The sequence below is a fragment of the Pteropus medius genome, unplaced genomic scaffold (genome assembly GCF_902729225.1).
Source record: "Pteropus medius unplaced genomic scaffold, Ma_sr-lr_union100, whole genome shotgun sequence".
Lineage (NCBI taxonomy): Eukaryota > Metazoa > Chordata > Mammalia > Chiroptera > Pteropodidae > Pteropus > Pteropus medius.
Window position 1 is genome coordinate 17,174,465 of NW_024354502.1, and position 22,019 is coordinate 17,196,483.

Genomic DNA, 22,019 nt, shown 5'->3' on the forward strand with positions numbered 1-22,019 from the left:
CATTCTTTAATCAAACCAGGAAAAAATTACTGTGAAATGATTAAATACAGGGAATCTGAGTTATAAATGGACTCTAAAAGTTCATTTGAAAACGTACCATTTGGAACTCAACATACATTTTTCATCTTTACCAGTGTTTCTCAAACCAGAGGCTGCAGCCCCCTTGGGGTCTTCAATATTTATGGGAATTTTTTTTTTTCAATTTGATGTTTGCATTTTGATCCTAACACAACAAACATGAAAACAAATACACTTTTCCCTTGCATAGTGGCAAACTATCTTTTGTAGTAAAAAAAATTTACATTTGAAATACAGTAAATAGAATATTTTAATTTCTTTAACTTGGTGTTTTTCAAATGGAAGTCTGGAAATCCCTGGAAAACCTTGAACTTATTGAACCGTCTTTTTTTTTTTCCTTCAAAAAAGAAATCTATATCTTACTCAAACTGAGCAAAGAACTGGCATGGACCCAATATTGCAAATGGTATACTTTCAAGGTTAGATTACAAGAAGGTTATTTAGCTCTTAATCTAGCTACATATTAGGTATAAATTCCTGTGTCCAGGAATAAGTATCATTTGTTAGAGGAAGGACAGAAAGGGAGGCAGGATATTTCCTTATCTTTCTCTGGCCACAGGAAAATTTTTAATATGATTTGTCTTCTTCTTCTGCCTCTCCCTTCTCTGTCCCTGTCTCCCAGATTTCAAAACCATTTTCCTCTAATCCTTGGAGTTTTTTGAGTCACACCAACTCCCCTATAACAAGTCTTTATTTGAGGTATAGCTGTCCTATCTCACGAATTACTCCAAAATGACCATTCTTCTCTCTTTCACTATGAAACAAACACTTCCATTAACTGAGTGGAATAGTTCTCAGAAGAAAAGCTAACTGACTGAATTAACTGATAGTAAGGTATGAATGACTGCTATGCCCTGTAATTGTTGAGCTATTCTTGTTTTCAGAACTTTTTCCCCCTTTCTTCAAATTTGAGCAGATATAGCATTTAAAACTAAGTTTTGTTTGTTCATTTTCTTTTTAAATCTCTCTAGTGGCTCTCTTGGCTAAATATTTGATATTTGCAGAATGCCAAAGGTGGAACTTTGGGTATTTTTAAGTTAATAGAATAAGGAAAAGTAACTCAGAAGCTGTCTGTAAATAATGTGGAAGTTCAGTGGCTACCAACGCCTGGCAAACTGACTTTTGAGATGTTTTGAGTAGGCTCACTGGTTATTCAAGTTACTACATTGGAACCAGAATGAACTATGCTCCTAAGAATTGTGTTCTTATTTCAGAGAGTGATTCCTAAAACTGCTGAACTCTGGTAGCTGTATGTGTACCATGGCCTCACTACATATCACTTGTCACTAATTGGCAGCAGCTGCTCCAGACAGACCTGGTCTTGGCAAACAGACTAGATGCTTTTCTCTGCCCTTAGGAAATCTGTCTCTCCAGGTGAGGTTTGAGGCCACGTGCAGAGCAGTGTGTCGTTTGTTTTCCTGCTATTTGTCCCACAAATAAATTAAAGACCTCAACATTTTAGTGTCACTAGTCTACTCTTTCAGACATAAAAATAAACACTTTTCAAACGTGATTGTTTTTTCCCCCAATTCCCAATTTAAGAGCCACCTAGCACTTAATCCATGAAATAAATGCATCTCAGAGAGTTTGGTGCAATTTGGCATAAAAATGAAGTTGATGTCCAATTTCTCGTAGTATTGTTAAACAGTTGTTACTTGCTAAATTAAGTCACTCTAAAAAATAGGGAACATGGAGTCATTTGCACTAAAAGTTTAATCAAAAGATGTGACCTTCATTGTTTTAACTTTTCAAGGAGCCCTGTTGCTACTGGAGTCCCAATATCAGTAATTTCCCAGAACCCTAGACAACCAGTGACATCATTTTTAATGTTTTGCTCTTCTTTACAATATTATAAAAATGAATCTTATTCTGTTTTTAATCACAAGCCTTATCCAGCAATCAAGGCAGGTATATAATAAGCTAAGCTACTCTGTAAATCTAAACATTCCCTACAAATGGAAAAGATACAGCCTGGGCTCTCTGATTGTTACTAAGGCAACTATCTAAAATGAAAATCTGATTAACCCTTTTGCTGCCCGGAACTACCCATGTACCACGTTAGCTGACTTCTCTGCACTTATCTCTTTTTTCCCCCCTCAAGAAATTCATAATTGCATTGCTCCAGAGTAGTTATGCTCTGGTTATCCTTTCCGAGAGGACTGTGATAGGTGGTAGTCCCTTCTGGACAGCTGAGTGGGGTGGCTGCTTCACCATGAGGAAACAGACATGAATACAGAGGGCATACAATTTCTTGTTTACTCACAGCATCAGTTGGATGAAATTCTTGATGACATTAAAGGATTCCCATTCAACAAATAGCAGAATGCTACTGTATGTTCTTTTCACTTAAGAAATAATTTGACAGTAAAAGCTGTATGTTTCACAAACATATTTTCCTCAACTATTTTTGAATGACATTAGCAACTGTTAACATTTGCGAGGAAGAATAATATTTCAAAGCATCATGTAGAATTTTAGCCAAGAACAAATATCCATCAGGCACTCTATTCTCTTCACACAGTTAAACAACAAAAAAAGGGAGTTCAACAGCCAGGGGAGGGGAATAAGAGCACGTACTTCCATATAATTTCGACAGTGGGAGGCTGAGCACTAGAGATTCATTAATAGTTAGATTTCGAAAGCTAAGTCATGTAATAAAATTACATTAAAATGTTGGTACCTTTCAAAGTGCGTTATTAGCATTCAAGGTTCTTTATAAACTCCCACCGCCTCTGCACCACTTCCTCTCCAAATCTTTCTAGAAGGATGTCCTGATAGTTTTCACTTAGTCTCTCTTCTAGAGGTAAAATGGCTCATTTGTTATTTCCTGAATACACATGGCTTGATTTCTCCCTTCATCTTTCGGTTAGGCCATTCCCTCTGTCTTGAATTCCCGGCCTGCTCCTCTCTACCAGTTCACACCCAACACTCCCTTCAGACCTTGTTCATCTCTCATTGCCCTGAGGAAGCATTTCCCAATTAACCTCCCTCCCTCAGTTCACCTGCCTATGTCCTCTCGGAATATAATTGTACTATGCCATTTTATACTTGTTGATACATAGCTTGTAATTGCTTTTTTTTTTTTTCAATTGTGTTCCTGCATTGCATTTGCTTCTATTTCATTTGTCTACATTTTTCCCCATGTGTTTCTGCTTTCTTTCCTCAAATAGTCTTCTGGTTTTTGTCATTGCAGGAGCAGCATCAATGTATTCCACATTGGACAGTCATCAATAAATACTTTATGACTAATTTAAAATAGTTACTGTTCATAAATCTCTTTATAGTTTTAGTTCTTCATACTAATTTTTGTAGAGAAACAACACCTCTAGCAAATGGCTCTCAAATCGCAACTCTTCTGAGCATAGACAATCTCCCATATTCCAGTCCTTCCTTAAGCATCTGTCTTCTTAAATATCTGTATTTCTTTTTTCTTACCATCATGTCAAGTTCGCCATGTATAAAATGAATTTTAACTTTTGTAAAACCCAACTTTCCATTAACATTTACCTATTTTTATTAAAGTTACCAATTTAAAAAAAACTTTTAAATTTATCTAGCATCTCTAATCTATAAATATATTCAACTTTTACGTGTGATATTATATAGGAAGAACCAAAAAATGTTTTATACATTAATGAATTACACTTTGGGCTGAGCAGTCAGAGAAAGCATGTGGTGTGCCTACCTTATGGGGATTAATAATTGAAGTCAACATGAATAAAAGTGTAAAATATCATATAACATGCAACAATACCAATAAAATTTGATTTTAAGGTTATTTAACTACATATTTAAAAAGTATTATCTACACATAACTAAAAAGTGTTAAAAATTACTTTAGATATAAAGCAGTACAGCTGGCTACAAATACAGGTGGATAAAGGAGAATGAACATAGAGGCCTGCTTTATTGGTAGAAGCTCTGAATGGTATAGACTTCGAGGTAAAAATTACCTGGTAGAAGGTGCTCAACTTAGTTGATAAGAGAGGCCATCTGGTGCCAAATAGATGACTTTGAACAAATGTATTTAACTCTCTAGAGCTATACTCCCTGTCTCTGTGAAAAGAGTGAAGAGTAACTCAAAGGTTACTTCCTCTTGCAGCATTTTATGAATTGAAACATAAATCACTAATTGAAGGATGTAAGATATTAATGTATGAGAGAGAAAGTGAGAGGAGTTGTTCTTCTGAGACATTAGGGTGTCTGTCTGTCCCCTTCCTCTTTTCTCAGATCCTTTATTCAATTAAGATAGGACTGACTACATATTAAAGTACTTTCTCACCTGGAGGCATTTGCATTTCATACGTACACAAAGTCTTAAGTTTAGAGTGTAAGTTTTTATAATAAAATTTCAAGTATCAACACATAAGAGGAAGGGAGAAAGAGAGATGACTACCTCTAGATCACAGTTATGGTGTTACCTACTTGCAAGCTAATCCTGTAAATTTATAGAACAGATTCTATGGAATGGCCTAGGAGGAGAGAGAGTCAAAAAGGATGAGAAGATCTGAGGGATCGATGTAGAAGTCGTAAAATCAAGAGGAGAAAAATCTTTGTTAGCTGTATTAGAAAGTTGGTATAATCAGAGTAGCTTATTCAATCCAAGAACAGAATAGCTGAGGATAATTTGAAGGGGGATAAATGTCAGGAAACGATAAGACTTAATTTCTTCTCACCAAAAACAAGCAAATAATCAAACAAATGGAGAAAAGAGCTTTGAACAGGGTATCAGAAACAGTGCTTCCTCTAGGTGCGTGATTAGCTAAGTTGTTTCACAAAGAGTCAGTTTCCTTATTTGGAAAACAAGGTTTCTTCAAGGTATCGCATTCTGTGATCTGGCACTATTAAGCCAAAATGAGAATGTTATCAAAAGATGGCGTATAATCTTCCAAAAAGAGACGAAGAATACAGCCTGTAACAGTTATTATTAACATAATGACAGTAACGGCAGTGTTTCTTGAGTGCTTACTATGCCGGCCTTTGTGCTTTGTATTTCACATACACGACATCTTTTAAATTTCACAAAATATCCATGTATGTCATAGTAACATCTCCACTCACAAGATCACTCAAATAGGGGACAAAAGAATGTAAAGTGGTCCAGAGTCACATGCTCAGTGGTGAAAGAACTTAAGACTGGGCATTTTGACTCAGTGTCTGAACTCTCCATCACCATACTACTCCAATGCAAATTAAAATAAGATCTGAAAATCAAATCATATATATATATATATATATACATATATATATATACATATATATGTATATATATATATATATATATATATATATATATAAAGAATAGATAAAACACATAACCAAGACTAGAAAAAAATGGTTCATGAAAAGCAGTATGGTGAAATATTATATTCCCTTTTGGAATATGGGGAGATAATATTTAAAAGCAGACATGAAAAAGATCAAATTGTTTGTTTCACTTCTGTCTTCTACACACATGCACACAAACACACAAATATCAACCATTTTTGTCTGTTGTTGTTGTTGTTGTTGTTGTTGTCTTTGGTTTACTTATTTAGAATATAAATAGCAAACACATGGGAAGAAAAAGAAAAAAACTTAATGGGAGAAAAAGGAAATTAAATACTACTTGGTTAGTGTTTACATTTACAGGGCCAAGTCACTTATATAAAAGGTAATGTGAGAAAACATCAAACTTTGCTGTAGACCCCAATAATTGTGATTCAGAGCAACATGAAATGCAAGAGAACCAAGAAAGAGGTCACATACAAAACACAGCCTTGAATTTAAAACTGTGCCTGGAAGCCAAGATACATGCCTGAAAAATACTTAAGTGAGTTATACTAAATTCAAGTATATATTTTTAACAATGGAGGGCATTAGATAAAGACAAATGTAGTGTTCCATTGGTCAAGTCTCAACAAATCAATATAATTTTCTCACCCCATTTTCTCCTATATGAATGAGAAACTAAGCAGGCTGATATGACAAATCTTTCCTCTCATTAGATTAGAAAACTGTTTCACATGAAATACTCAATAAGCCCTAAAAGACACTAAAATACACTTTCTCCAAACCAACACAGAAATTAATTACAAGAGATTTACAAAGAATAGCCACTGATGAGTCAATATCAGCGTTTAGGAATCCATAGCTGTCAGTCCTCTGTCTGGGATTATTTATCAATTAGATTCATGATATAAATGAAACAATAGATCAGTTGCTAATTTAATTTACTGGCAACATTAACTTGAAAGGAATCACTATTTTCAGATACAAGTCATATTTACTAAGTACCTACTCTATTCAAATATTATATAAAGTAAGTAAACATATTATTTTCTTTTTCCAGGAAAAATCTCTTGAGAGATAACTACATTTCTTTAGTAATGAAATGGAGGTCATAAATGTATTGACTCATCTACGGCCAACGACTGAAAGAGCTGCGAAGTCGGGATTTGCACTTGGGTCAAATTTTTTCACTATTTCAATTGTCCTGTGGTGGCATCAGTATCTTAACGGGCCAAATGGAAATGTGAGCACTGTTAATGTTTTAAGCAAAATGACTAAAAACTACAGCTTGACACAGGAGTTATGTCAAAGTAATCTACTCAAAAATGAGAAAGAAAATAAAAATTAACATTTATTGAACTTCCCAAGCACTATACTAAAATCTTTTAAAAATGTTATTTCATTCATTTATACATTCAACAAATATTTTGGGGTGTGTTCTAGGTGCTGGTGAAATAACAGTGCAATGTACACTATATTTATCCTTTTGGAGCTCCCTCTCTTGTTAGGGAGAAAAAAATAAACACATCAGTGGTAAATAGATGTAATTTGGAGGACAGAGATGTAAAGAGACAATGGCAGAGCTTTGTTTGTTTTGTTTTTTAAATAGTCTAGAGAAGGCCCTGCTGTAGAGAGGGTATCTGAGCATGTCATCGAATTAAGTCAAGGAGTCAGCCATGTGACAATCTGAAAGTAGAATGTTCTAGGCAGAGGGAATAATAAATGCAGTGGCATCAAAGTGGGAATCTGGCATATTCTATAACATCAAGGAGATCTACATAGCCATAGTGTGAAGTCAGCAAGTCAGAGAATGAGATAGGCAAGGAAAAGTCCAGATTGCAAAGGGCTTTGCAGGCCATGGTAGAATTCCGATTTTACTCCTAGCGTAGGGGGATTTGGAAATCCCATGCTGTAATTTACATGCTAAAATAGGGGATACCGTTCTGACTGCTCTGTGAAGAACAGTCTCTAGGAGACATGAATGAACAAAAGAAAATGAGTTAGGAGGCTGCTGATGACACCTGGTGAGAGATGATGATGTTCTGAAGCAGGAATGTAATTGGGGGTTGTGGAAAGTGGTCAGATTGTGAAAGTTAAGTTCACCGAATGGCTGGATATAAAGTCTGTGAAAAAAGAACGGGAATCAAGGACAACTCCAGGTTTGGGGTCTTATCAATAAGGTGAATAGTGGTGACCTTTATCGAAATGGGGAAGATTCAGAGAAGAGCAATTTCAGGGCATGTGGCTTGGAATTCTGATCTCTACATGTTTATTGGAATTCTGATCTCTACATGTTTATTGTGATATATTTCAGGGCATGTGGCTTGGAATTCTGATCTCTACATGTTTATTGGTAATGGTCAATGGACCATTAGGAATATGAGTTTGTAGCTCAGAGGAGAGTTGGAACTGAGATTTAAATATGGTGGTCATTAATGGATGGCAGTTAAAGCCATGGGGCATGAAACCATCTAAAGTAAACAGTAGAACCCTAAGAACAACTCCTGGTATTTACCCACATTTAGAGGTTCTCAGCCAAGAAAACTGAAAAAATGCTTCCAGCAATGGGAGAAAGGAACAGAGCATCCTATCATGGGAACCAAGCTCTGAAGTTGTTTCAGGCAGCAGGGTGGACTGGCAGAGTGAGGGACTAAGCAAAATGAGGCTCACTTAAGCCTTACAAACAAGCAAGGTAAGAAATGGACTTCCACTACTTTTAGTTTTTCAATCAGATGACGAAACTGAAGTTGAGAGAGGTCCATTAACTTTACAAATATCACATTGCTAATGAGTGATACAGCTAGGTCTGATACTGGCCCCATCTCATTCAAAAGATCCTGAGCTCCAAATTTTCAGAGTGCACAGATATTTAAATAAAGAGATAAGAGCTACTACAGAACCATATGGAGGACAAGCTTTGTTTAGACTAATCATTCACAACTGGGGCCACTCTAATCTATTAGGAGAAAAAAAAAACCTGAACAATTAAAAGTCATTTTAGGGGGGAAAAACCAAATTCCCAAAGGTGCTTGCCATCACCACAGTTTCTCTGCACTGTTAATTTTGCACAACCATTTGTTATTGTATTTTAATATCCTTAATATGTTTTTATTCTCTCAGACTAAATCAATTGTTACGTTATAAAGAGTTAACTATCACATATCTTAATAACTCTGATAAAACATATGAGCATCACTATGTGCTATAAGAAAGAATCTGTATAACATTGCTGTAAAATGCTGTATTCCACTTCTTAATTTACGTGAGGTAACCAAAACTGAAGCACCTTTTGGTATGGATTCCCTTCGCTGTTGTCTAACTCTATCAAATTTTGGCAGCAAAGAGCTACCAAAAGAGAAGGATGCCTATGATTCTATGCAAAAATCACGAAATAGATCCGTAATTCTCTGTGGATCACAGTACATCTAGAAGTCCACCAAACACAGTTTACTTTGTAACTTAGACTAACATAAAAACTTATTGAAAATAATTTTTATGGTTTCTGTGTCTTTTTTTATGCTTACTGTCTCTTTGCTGAAGTTCTCACTGAGTTCATCTACTCTTCTTCTACGTTCCTTGAAAATCTAGATGACCAGTGTTTTGATCTCTGTATCTGATAGATTGCATGCTGCAGGAGGATCACTTCATAAATTATATAAATGTCTAAACTATAGATGTACACCTGAAACTAATACAAAATAATACTGAATGTTGACTGTAGTTGAAAAATTAAAAAAAATATTTAAAAATGTGGTCAAAAGAGGACTTTAATAGACAAAAAAAGAAAATCAGTAAGCTTTATCAGTAAGCTTTTTGGAATAAACGCTTCAACTGGGGAGGTTATCATATAAAATGTGACTTGATTTCAAAAGTATATAGTCTGTGAGCTTCAGGCAAACAACAATAATGATGAGAAAGCTGTGAATGTCTCTAAACTTCTGTGGTTTGAATGCATCACCTACCAATGAAATAATTTTTTTTATCAAAATTTAGCCTAGAGTATACTACATATAATATTCAGTGCTAATGCATATAAATGTCAAGTTTGCGGCCAAAATTAGAAGAACAAAGTAAAATCTGTCAAAGGTAAACAAATACATAGACACATATATATCATACACATGAGGCATTTAATATACTCCCTCTTTTTAAAAATATACAATATTTATAAACCATTATCAGACTACAGACTTAATGAATCTAAATTTTGTAATCTTGAAATTTATCTGGGCCACGTTCAAGATAATATAAGCCTTCTTTAGAGTAGGTCAGGCAGGAAATATAAGTAGTAGCAACTAATACTACTAGGCTTTATTCACCTAAATTTGGGTATTTCTAGTAACTGGAAAAAGAGACAAACTCACTATTTTACTAGGCAGCACATCTCATATTTATATTAACCAAAATCTAATAATATTTATATTAACCAAAACCTTTTCATAATTTGCTTCCACAGAATAAAATCATTTTTTCTGCATGAGAGGACTTCGGATTTGGAGGGCAGTCTACATTGTCTCCAATGTAGGGGTCACTTATGAAATTGTTTGCCAGAATCTCCACTTTTCTGAGAAATATTTCTCTTTTACCTTGTAGCCCTGGTCCAACGATGGACAACTTTCCTATATTATGACAGTAATTCTCTTCTTTAGGATCTTCAATGAGAGAACCAAAAGAGTCAAGGGCATATATCACTGGAGAGTGCAACTATGAGGTAGAAAGTTCAGAGCTGTTTCCTCATGAGGGAGCAGCTGGAAGTGAGAGGGAGGAGAACGGAGATGACGAGGAGAAATCAGGAGCCGTAACAATTGCCGATGGTATCTGATGACTTTTGAATCTTTGGTACTAATAAATTTGAGGTCCAGTGAATTTCTTCACTTGGTTTCCATAAGACATCCCACAGTTCTGATAATAAACTTCCCCCATTTTTTAAGTCGATTTAACCACATTTCCATTGTTTGCAGTCAAGGGCCCTTAATATATTTTCATTTACTTCAACCAATGCTCATGTTAAATAGAGAAGCGCAGGTCTAAAATCCAGGCCCCATCATCAACAGTATGAGTTTCTACAAAGCCTCAAAATTCTCTGTGCCTTTTAGGTCCCAACATTCTATTTCCTAAATAGGATAAGCATAGCAGGGACAAAAGCCAGAAAGAATAGACATCTAAACACGGGTTTTGCCATTATCTCTACCCTCAGATGCATTTGCTGTAATTTAGAATCGAAAGGTAAGGAAGGTAAGACATAAGAGCCCGGGAAAGGGTAGGGCAGAAGGAGTTAAAAAATAAACAACGTTGTTGCCATTATACCTAGGGTTGGCCATGAATAGGCATGTCCAAATCCAGTTAATTAGAGGACAAGCCCAGGGAACAGGTGATGAATTCTCTGGAGTGCCCTTGTAGACTTTCCCAAGCAATAATGGAACTAGTAGCTGCCATCTGTAGGCCCTACCATGTGCCAGCTACTGGGCTCAGCGCTTTCATACGTTATCTTGTTAATTCCTTGGCTTAGACATCTTTTGGGTACGTTCAGAGGAATAAAAAGACTGCTGGCTATTCCCCGGAGCCTCGCAGTATGGAGCATGGCTTTAGGTGGTGATTGAGAGAAATGGTTCTTTGCTGGCTGCCAAGCATAAGTTTAGGGGAATGAGTGCAAGTGAGAAAGCGGGGAGGAAGGTGGCTGAGCCGCGGAAGGCAGGGGAGTTTGTCACTGAACTCTGTTGGGCTGAGAAGAGAAAATTACAGCTGGAAACTGAATGATGATCTAGTATTTAGCACGAAGGAAAATAATAACACATCTACATTTATTCTCATTTTAAAATATCCATAGCGAATGTCAAAAGGCATTATTTTCTCGGAAAATCTGACAAAACAGTGCAACGATCACGCTAAAGTCTGAAGAATTTAGTCACTAATAAACATACCGGAATCTTTTTAGAGTTTATCTTCTTGAATTAAAATTATTGTTATAAAAACCTTAGACATGTGTTATAAATAAACCACAATAACACAACACATCATACTCTCTATAAAAAAAGTAACAAATGTAGTATAAAGAAGAGGTAAACATTTCAAAAAAATGAAAAATGAGCAATCATCCCGAAAGCTATTTTCCTTACTATGTCAACTATCAAACATTTTAAGTTAAATAATGTAAGAATAAAATAAAAATAAATTAGTGAATTCAAGGGGAAAAAAACATTAAAAATAAAACAGGGAGAACATTTTGACCAATAACTTGTCATTTACCAAGACATACTCATTAGTTAAAAAAAATAAAATCCCTTTTTTTTTTGTCAGTAGAAACTCAGTGTTTCAAATGATCTTTTTTTCTGTGTGCGGTTTTTCCTTATCTTTGAAAATTCTGGTTTATACTCTTGAAGGAAGCAAAAAGGAAATAACCTTATAAAAATTTCAGAGTGTATTTTATTCTCAAATCTCTCATTAACAAACAAACCATAGCATCAAAGTAGTAAACTCATCATTGTAAATAGCAAGTTTTGGGGTGTACTTTTTATCATCGAGTACAACTTTGTGTTTTAGGAACATCTGCCTTCATGCTATAGACCAAAATCAACAGGAATATACTATCTTAAATACTTGAGCAAAACTCAGTAAAAGATACAGTAGGCAAACATTGTGGTCGGCTCAGCAGTGATTACCAACTCATGCTCCAAATTCACTATAAAATGAAAATCAATATTTCCACAAGTTCCTGCAACATAAAAGATAACCTTCATTGATTTTTCTAGACTTAGGCCCCACTGATAAAATCTAATATAAATTTTCAACCATGAGGATTTGGATCAGAGCAGGGGTGATAAGTCCTGCACATCTCTTAAGAGGTGAAGAATTTTTTTTTTTAAAGTGCACATTCATACTATTTATAATTTGCCCTGTGCAAGTGAAAGCCTTTTCCACCAGTGCTATCAGGAATCTCTTCTAATTTTTATTACTGTGAGGCTAAAGCCTGTTCCAGATAATTTGGAAATTTCAGGGGAGTTGTGATAGGGCTGATGGTGCAGCCCTGGCTGACTTGAGAAAGGAGCTAACCGGTAATAGCCTCCATGGCTGTGCTGATTAAATGTTGCCATAGATGAAAGGCCTGCCATTGCCGCAATAAATTAACCAATCACACAAATCCCAAGTCAGTGCTAATCCTTCCTTGATACTCTGATCCTCTGATCAGCTCAAGGAGGTAAAGAAACTGGCTTGCGACGCTTGGTGCTCTAACCCCTGGATTTCATGTACACAAGGAGCTAATGATATCTTGCTGACCAGTTCAATAGGATGAACTTCTCTCACAACCCTTAGGGAACACCTCGGCCTTCTTAAAAAAAAAAAAAAAAAAAAAGGAAAGAAAGGAAAGGAAAAAAAAATTGACAAGCGAATGGGTTTTGTGTTTTACTAGGCAACTGCAGGCAAACTATCCAGCACTTGTTAACTAAAATAATCATGAAGCCAGGACCAAAGTGGGACATGTTCTGTGTCACTTAGGTATAGATAATGAATCACAAAAGGTCAAGGATCAAACAGAAGCGGGAACAGTAAAGAAAGCCAATGGGGGGAGAATGGCATTTCGAGACAGCCATGTGGTCTTTTTTATTTTGTCTTTCGTTCAATTTTGAAGCAGCACTCCATTGATATTCTGGATTTTTTCATAGCTGTACATTTTGGATTTCTGCTAAATTCTGTTAGAGATACGATGTTGCGTAGCACTCCGCTCGTGTGATCAGAATCTGATTTAGGAACAGACTCATTTAATCAATTAGCAGAAGGTCTGGCCACATGCAGTGTCTTCCTGTTAATTACGTGAATGCTGCCTTTGCAACAGAGTTCCCGAAATTGAGTCTGTGCAGGATGCATCAGCGGACTTCATAATTGGGGAAAGTTTTTTGTACATAGTAATTGGTTGCTAGAAGTAAGAAGGCTCTAGGGTTTTCCTCCAGGGTTTCACACATAAAGAGTTTTTTAAAAGGACTTCATTATCTTTCTTGGTCAGTCCCAAGAAATTAAAACCAATTCTTTTATAAGGCAGATGTAGAAACAAGGAGGAGAATGTAGAAAATCAGCATTTTGGAAATAAAACTGGAGTTTATTTAATACGAGGGAAGACACTTTTGTGAACATATATTAATTATTTTATTATTGAAGGGAGATGAAGGGAAGAATTGATCCGTTTTCCAAAAGTCAATTTAAAAAATCTACCTGGTCAGTAAAATTTAATCACATTTATACAACTTGATGAAGCAAAGCTAAACAGACCATAGTTACAACTTGGCAAGTGGATATTTTCAGTTGAAAATTTGCTCTTTGTGATAGATAAAAAGCCCTTTATAAAAATAACAGCAATCATTCAGATCAATTCTCTCCTTATAAAATTTCCGTGGGTTTTAACCATCTTGTCATTCACCTCTTTTTTATTTACATGATGATCGTGTGTGGGTAGCACAGCTCTCGCAAGTGACCTTCCCAAAGGCAGTCCTTCCCACTGCTGGACTCAGAGTGAGCGAGTCTGGTTGTAAGGAGCAGATCTCATGGGAATTAATTAGTCAGAACACGAGAAGAACACAGCTTACTCCCTGCAAGGCATTCTGGGCCAACATTGCAGAATAATACAGCCATTTCTGACCAAAAAGAAGCAAAAAAAAAAAAAAAGACCTTTTTTCCTTAAAATAACAGATGTTACAACAGTCCAGAGAGGTACTAAAGTAAGTTTTATGCAGCAGAACAATGGGGCTGGAAAGAACTTAAATAACAATCCTCTGTAGAATTTAATCCTTTGGAGTTCTCATGTGATGCCTCATACCTGCAATATCTACTCAAATTTAATATTTATCCTCATTAATAGTCTTATATAATGCACTTGTAGTGCACTAGTACTATTAGGAATTTGATTCACTATGATTCCCAAATGAAAGACACTATTCATGGGAAAAATTAAATAAGAGACCATTTAAAATATGCTGTAATATATAGAGATTTTCTTACTAACTTAGGATAAGGATAACTCATAATATTATGCTATCCTTTTATTATTAAATTAAAATGGGTTGATACCACCATGATTATTATTAGAATATATATCTGTTGAATAGGATGAAAAACAAGAAAGAAGTCAGAAATAGCTTAAATTTTTGAAAAAACTGCCTCTGTACTCTTCTCTTACCATTAATAAATGACTACGCTTTCATCTAGAATTAATGAGGATGTACATCGTGTGTTTATGAGAAAATCACACAGGTGAGAGGTTGTAAGTTTGTTCTCTTTTCCTCATTAACACACACGTACACACAAAGCCTTGTATACAAGTGTTTGAAATGCATCACGTCCATATCCAGTTTTAAATAAGTAGCACATTTTCAGCATTTGTCATTATTTTTACTCAAATTACATGTGTTTCTAAGATGATGAGACATACACATGGAAAACAGGACAGCATTTTTAAAACTTATGTTAACTCCTGCTAATTTAAAGGTTTATTCCTAATTTTCAGAGATATTAAACAGAGCCCAAGCACAACATGGCCCTAATATTCAACTTAAACGAAAAGTTTAGAATAATGCCCTTTTTTCACAGGTATCTGGTCCAGTTTTCACATATACTGGGTAATGGTAAGGATGCAGCTATTCGGTGTACCAAAGACGAGTCTCGGGTAATTAAAGCACAAATATATATGCCTGAAAAATAGAAATATTTCAAGGCACAATTTGAATTGTACTTTCTAAAGAGCAACAGCTTTAACTAAACTTCTGGAGTAGACAAACAAGAAGCAGTGAACAGTGTACATCTGTTCCTTTCCTGAGAATCAAATGCTCAAAATTACTGTAGATACTATCTTGCTTAATTGAGGTTTTAGAGATATAGAGTCTCAGGCCCTCTCTCCCCAGTTGCTTTTACTACTCAGGAATCTCAGTATCTCAGTATCTCAGTCTCTCTCTCTCTCTCTCTCTCTCTCTCTCTCTCTCTCTCTCTCTCTCACACACACACACACACACACACAGAAAGAAAAAGAGAGAGAGAGAGAAGATAAAAATTCGATACACAGATACCTCCTCCTCTATCACAAGTTGCTTTATACGATGACTAGAGAGCAGGTAAATTCTTATAGGAAATAAATTATTTAACTATCATGAGCTCTTTTCTCACAGCGTTATGCAAAAGCAGCTTTGGATCCCAAATTACATTGAGAAACTTCCAGAAGCTTTTGGATTGATGCTAAACTTGCAAAGGTTTTCACAGGAAAAGTAGAATATCTTCTTTCCTTAGGACAGTTAGGGAGGGTACACATCTCTTTGCAACTGGGATGATATCAATAAGGAAGATATAACCCTCATTATAAACTGGGCTTTTTTCTTTTTTCTTTTCTTTTTTTTTTTAAAGAAAACTGCAGAGGGTTAAAGAAAAAGAGAATGAAAGGAAATCCCTTTCCTCTTCTGATTATTCTCATCTGTTTTGTTATCTCCCTTCTTTTAGTGATTTCTCTTCATTCATTTTTATTCCTTTTAATCTGACTACACTAGGCATCTAATGATAGAGGATTCAAACACATTTCACTCATGCAATTTACAAGCTGCTCTTCTGTTCTAATATGGATGCCACTATTTGCCATAAGTGTTAACAGAGTACACAGCATTAGTATCTACCAAATACCAAAACACTTCACCTATTTTGGTCATTTTGATTACGCAACTGGTCATCTCTTTTTTTTTTTGTTTTTTCTTTCAGACAAAAATAAGGGTATTAGCTAATTTTGTGCACTTTGCTTCCCTCCTGACTTAGTTCAGGTTGTTTTAAAATACAGATAGATTCTGGATGATGTTAGAAACCAATTACAGGATATTAGTGAATGTTATACAGTTTTCTTTCAGGTTTTAATCATGAAGAAATCATAGATTACAAGGCTGTAAGTAAAAAGTTATGGCTAAAGCCAATAAAAGAGATGGTGACTAAAACATGTTAGCCAAAAAAAAAAAAAAAATCTAATCTTCAATGTTTCTTTTGGCCTCACATGCATTGAATAAAATAAAATCAGACTTCTTGTCTTGGCATGAACAGTTCTCATTACCTGGACCTAACCCTGCTTTTGACCTTATTATTAACCACACCTCACACCAAATTGTACATTTCCTAAAACACTTGTTGTTTTTGTCTTGCTAATATCTTTAATCATATATGTAATTTCTTCTCCCCTGGAATTCCTTTCTTCCCCAATTTATTTACTGAGTAAATGCAGCCACTTTTTTTTTTTTTTTTTTTCCTGAAAATCACCTCGAGACACCTTCCTTGGGCATTTGAGACATTTAAATGTTTCCCCTACATAGGCTTGGTGGAGAATTATTGTTTCATGGCTGGCTAGCATCTGGTACAGTTCCATTTGATAACAGCTCTCTCTTTTTAGGTAATTCTTTCATTGTACACACACGCACTGGAATATTAATCTAGGGGCCCTTACCTCCCTAGCCAAATAGCAGAGGTGTGACCCAGGCTAGATTGAAAGGACACTCCCTTCCTGGACCTAAATCCTGAACAAAAAAAGAAAAAGACCAAAACTTGTTGGTGCTCACTGCTTCCGATGAAAGTGCCTGGATATAACTGTAAAATGGTTCCTAACTATTAGACACCTCACACCCTCGAACTGTCTTGAGTCTTTCCATTCCTAAACCTGGTTCTCTGACCTCCCACTGGTTCTATGAACACCCCCATATCTCTCCCATAAATTCTGTTTCTGCTTAAATTAGCCAGAGGTTGTGTTTATTGCTTGCATTTTTTTAAGAAACAATTACGCATATCTCCATCAGAAATCATCTTACTATGCTATAATTGTATATTTACATATTTGCTTCTCTCATAGACTGAGATCCTTGAAGGAAGAGACTAGATCTTAATCACTTATATATCCTCAGCTGCTTGCGTAGTGCCCAGCTCATACAGGAATTCAAAAAAGTGTTTGTTGAATCAGTAAAAGACCTAATGAATGAATCATGATTTATATGAGTGATGAAGAGGGGCATTATCAGAATGGTACTATAGGGAGGTTGTAGAAAAATTAAAGTAGTGAAGAACTGTTAAGTCAGACTTGAGTTCAAATCTAGGATTTGCACTTACTAGCTGAGTGCTTTTGGAGGAGTAACTGAAACCTCTGTTTCATGATCTATAAAATAGAAAAACTAGATCAGCTTCACAGAGTTACAGAAATGTGATTAACAAAACCCTGGCACTAAAAATATTAACTATTAATATTTAGGTTATTAATAAAATAAGTTATTGTAAGAACTGTGAGCTTTTATAATTTAAAGTTGAGTGATTTAAAGTAAATACTTAATAAATTTTAAAAGTCATTTTAAAAATGCTACCATACTAAACAATACTTTAGTCTTTATTTCAGAAGGTATGATCAAATTAAAATTGACCCCAGACCCTTCTGGGGTAAAGACTCTTCTAGATATTAATTTTTTGAGGTACTGGCATAATACTCTTCCTAAACACGAGATGTCGACCACATAGCTCCTGTCCTGAAATCAGGTAAGGTGAGCGGAAGTCAGGGCCCCATATAAAATGAGATGGACTGCTTTAAAAGGAATAACCCAGGCATTTTAGCTTAGAGATGTCTTTAAAGATCTTACTGCATTCTTTGTCAACGAACAAGATAATCAAAATTTAAAGTTTTTACCACAATAACCCTGGGTCCCCTGGAGAATATTCAGTGAAATATGAGAGTGGTTTTAATACCTAGACGCCCAGCTGCATCACAGTAAGGTCAGCCGGGGAGCAGTGCTGAGACTCGAGGCCATAATGACTCCATATGGAGCCGGGAAGCAGAGGAGGTAATAAACTTTCCCACGATGATTTCTTTGCTCCTTGCAGGACTAATGTAGACTGACAGTCACACATCTTTCTTTCAAGGGATTTTTTTTACTTGGAGAATCACGATTTTTTTTTTTTTGCCAACAATGATTAAGATCTACAAATTCAAGGAAAACACTGACCAACCTAAGGAAGCTGTGTGTTTGAGAGTGTGTGTGGGGGGGGTGCACAGGTATATTTAATGTTTTAATGTAACTTATAGGAAGTCTGCACCCCTTGATTTGTGCACAAAGATATTTTCCTTTATTTTTTTTTTTCTTGGAATGGAATACTCACTGAAGAGAAACTGGCATTAGCTTCCATGGTAATAAGATGACTCTAAATGAGGCATCTGAGGACAGAAACATTAGAAATTGGGGACAGCTGCGGACAGCAGATTTGGGACACTAGTATCATGTATGTAACAAATCTTTATTAATAAGTACATTAAATCCCATATTTTTCATTTATAACTGCTGCATAATTTCCTGTTAACACTTCATGTAAATTCCAGATAAGGTAATAATTTTTTTTTTTCAGAATTCTATTTCTGTTTCATTATATGTTCTATACTCTGCCCCACAGGTCAGTTGCATGATTGAAGTATTATGCCTCATTAAAATTCCACTAGTTAAAACATGGAGACGGAATTTTGGTAATTCTTTTCTCCATTACTAGAATTAACCATTCCAATACATTCCTGGGCTCCCTGAACCTCATAATTTATGAGTACACATACACTCACATCTACACCATTAACAAGTTCTTAAATACACACACATATAAGAAGCATATGTAACACAGATATGTGCTGGTCAAGGGGTCTCGATGTCCTAAACAGAAAGCTCTTATCTTTCTTTTGCTCCAGTGGCTGAAAATCCTTGCCCCACCACCTCCCAGTTCAGTATTTCTAGCTAGCAGCTGCTATCAGAAACCTAAATAACAAAAATATGCAAACTTGCACACTAATTCCCTTTGGAGATAGATCTTGGCTGCAGCCCTGTCATAAATCAGAGAATTTCGATATGAAATGAGGCAAGCAGCTCTAATCATTTCTGCATTTCAAATTGGATCACTGGCTCAATCACTGGGCTTTTTTAAACTGCTTGCCTAAGAGCAAATGTGAGGCGGGAGATAATTCTGAAGACATCTCTTCTTTTGTGGCCGTAGAACTCTTTTAACTGTTTCAAGACTGAAGGCCACATTTCAGTGATAATAGCACAAATCTGCTGGGAGAGATATGGATCCTTCAAGACATCTTCCTCCTCTTTCAACTCACAGAATTCCATCAATATCTGCATATATTATATATATTAATATATGTGTGTGCATATGGGTTTTGTGTGTCTAAAAAAGAAAGTGAGAAAAAAGAAAAGGAAGAGAAACATCTGACATATATCCACAGTCTATTTCTCCTTAGGATTTCCTGTTTTTGACACAAGCCAAGTTTCGACTGCACTATCACATAGTTAACATTTTTTAACTGGGAAAATATATTTCAAATAAAATTAAATCGTATCAAAATTGTGAAAGACTTTGGGGTTTCAAGGAGGGCCTGCCAATTTGTCCACCCTTCGACAGCCAAAGGAAAACTGGGAAAGTCGTTTCACCTTCCCAGATGATTTTTGAGTTCTTATTTGAATTCTTATTACGATTGCACTTTTATATTTTCACATCTCAGACGGCCCTTTAAAAACAATGTATCAAGAGGAAAAAAAGAAGGGAAAAAAAGCCTCCAAGGCAATTACTGAGAGTAAAGAATCCTCTTGACCTTTTGATATTTTTGCTTTGAGTCTCCCTTATTTCTTATCCAAATGATACTAAAGGCTTGTTGCACGTTTCCTGTGCTCACTACAGTGCTTTGAAATGGAATTTAACTCCATTTTTCTGAGGGTTTTTGTAATGCCTTGTAAGCCTAATAGTGATCTGATGAAATTTTAAAGCTAAGCTGCTTCTGTTTTGAGAAAAGAATAAAAATGTTTATCAAATTTTTCTTTTACACAGTTAACAAATAAAACAACTCGGTTTTATGTGGTGTTTATTTTTCTGTTCTGATTTCACCTTTTAATGGCTGACATTGTATTTTACTTCCAGAGCTCAGGATACCAAATTTACCATTTCCTTGTTATTAATTTTGTAAAATAGGAGAGCACGGTGACATGCTGATACAGGTGTTGGAGGACTTTCATAATATTACTTATGCACTTACTATGGCAACCTAATAAATGATGATATTACTGGGTATTTTATGTACAGCTTTATAAATTATATCTCTACTCTGCAACATGAATATGTCTATTTTTTACTGCATACTTTCAGATTCATTAAGATAATTCGATTTCTGAAGCTTATCAAATAATATAAAAATCAAAAGCCTTTAAATAAAATTCTTATAATGTGAAATTTTAGCATTTATCTGATTTTTTATTTTTCTTTCATACAAGTTTAAAATAGCACTAGAAACTAAAGACATTAGCATTTTTCCAATGTGTTAGTTAAAAGCAATATTTACAGTACTAACTTTATAAGTTCCATAGTTGTAAGAAAGAAGAAGTGTTATATTTTAAAAGAACTATTAAACCATATGTTTAATAAACAAATTTTGTGACTTAAAAAAACTATCATGAATAAAAATACTTAAGTAATACAACATATAAAGCAAAATCACTTATTAACATTTAGGTATCACTTGGCTTTTGGTTTTCCTTTTATTTTATTTTTTTTTTCAAATAATTAAACAAGGAGAACCACGAGGTTCTAAAAGGTCACAAAAATTTAATCTCATGAATATATAAAATTTATTGTTTACAATTTGGTTGGTAGCCTCCACAGAAAAGAAAAACATCAGAATCAGCTCACTGATTCATAACCTATATTTACTTTTTTCTTAATCTGAGAACATTCAGCTAAGGCTCTGAGCTTTAGCGGGGAGTTAAGTCTGAAAACTGAAGCTATTTTAAGAGAACAGGGGTGGTTGTTACCCCACTAACTTATCTACCCACAACTGATAAATACTTATAATAACCTTGCATTATCCCTCTAATCCCTCCTATTTTTATTTTCCTGGATAGGTCCCAAACGACTAATACTATGGCAGAACTACACCCTTTCAAGTCTGATATGCTTATTCTTAAAGTGCACCATGTGTCCTGTGTAAAGTGATTGAGTAGGTGTTGGTAAAAAGTTAGCTACACTTCCATTTATTCCGTGCATATGCTCACATGTACGTATATGTACACACACACTTTTTCTTAAATTGTTACATGAATTTCAATCTACCATAAGAGAAGCTGCCTACAATCATGTCCATTACGGAGGCCTCTAAAAGTTATAGATACAAAAGTTTCCCCTCTGTCTACGGCCATGCTACCCTGAACAAGTCCGATCCCGGCTGATCTCGGAAGCTAAGCAGGGTTGGGCCTGGTCAGTACTTGGATGGGAGACCACCTAGGAAGACCAGGTGCTGTAGGCGTTAAAAAAAAAAAAAAAGGGATTGTAAGCTGACAAGGTCCTTGCAATATGTGAGGTCAACCAAGGGTTGCCTTGCCTAAATTAAATAATTAATCAATTAATTAATTAATTTAAAAAATGTCTCTCTTCTTCGAATCAAATTCCTAACTCGAAAACACCTTCTGTTGTATCTATGGCCTGCACACATTTCTCATGCCTTGAAGTAAACCGATATAGCGTCCTAAGTAAGAATGAAATGCACAGGCATTTTTAGTATATGTGTGGCTCAAAACATATACTTTTAAGAGGCATTGAAAAATAGGTAATAAATGGAATGAACACAGGTTGTCTGCTAGATGATGCTTAGGCATCTCGAC

General features: G+C 35.3%; 1 protein-coding gene and 1 pseudogene across 3 annotated transcripts in view; one reads left to right on the forward strand and one right to left on the reverse strand.

The window, feature by feature from the left end:
• ZFPM2 (zinc finger protein, FOG family member 2) overlaps positions 1 to 22,019 on the reverse strand; it is a 424,511-nt gene that overhangs the window by 160,444 nt on the left and 242,048 nt on the right. The window lies entirely within an intron of this gene.
• On the forward strand, positions 21,546 to 21,664 carry LOC120595909 (uncharacterized; annotated as a pseudogene).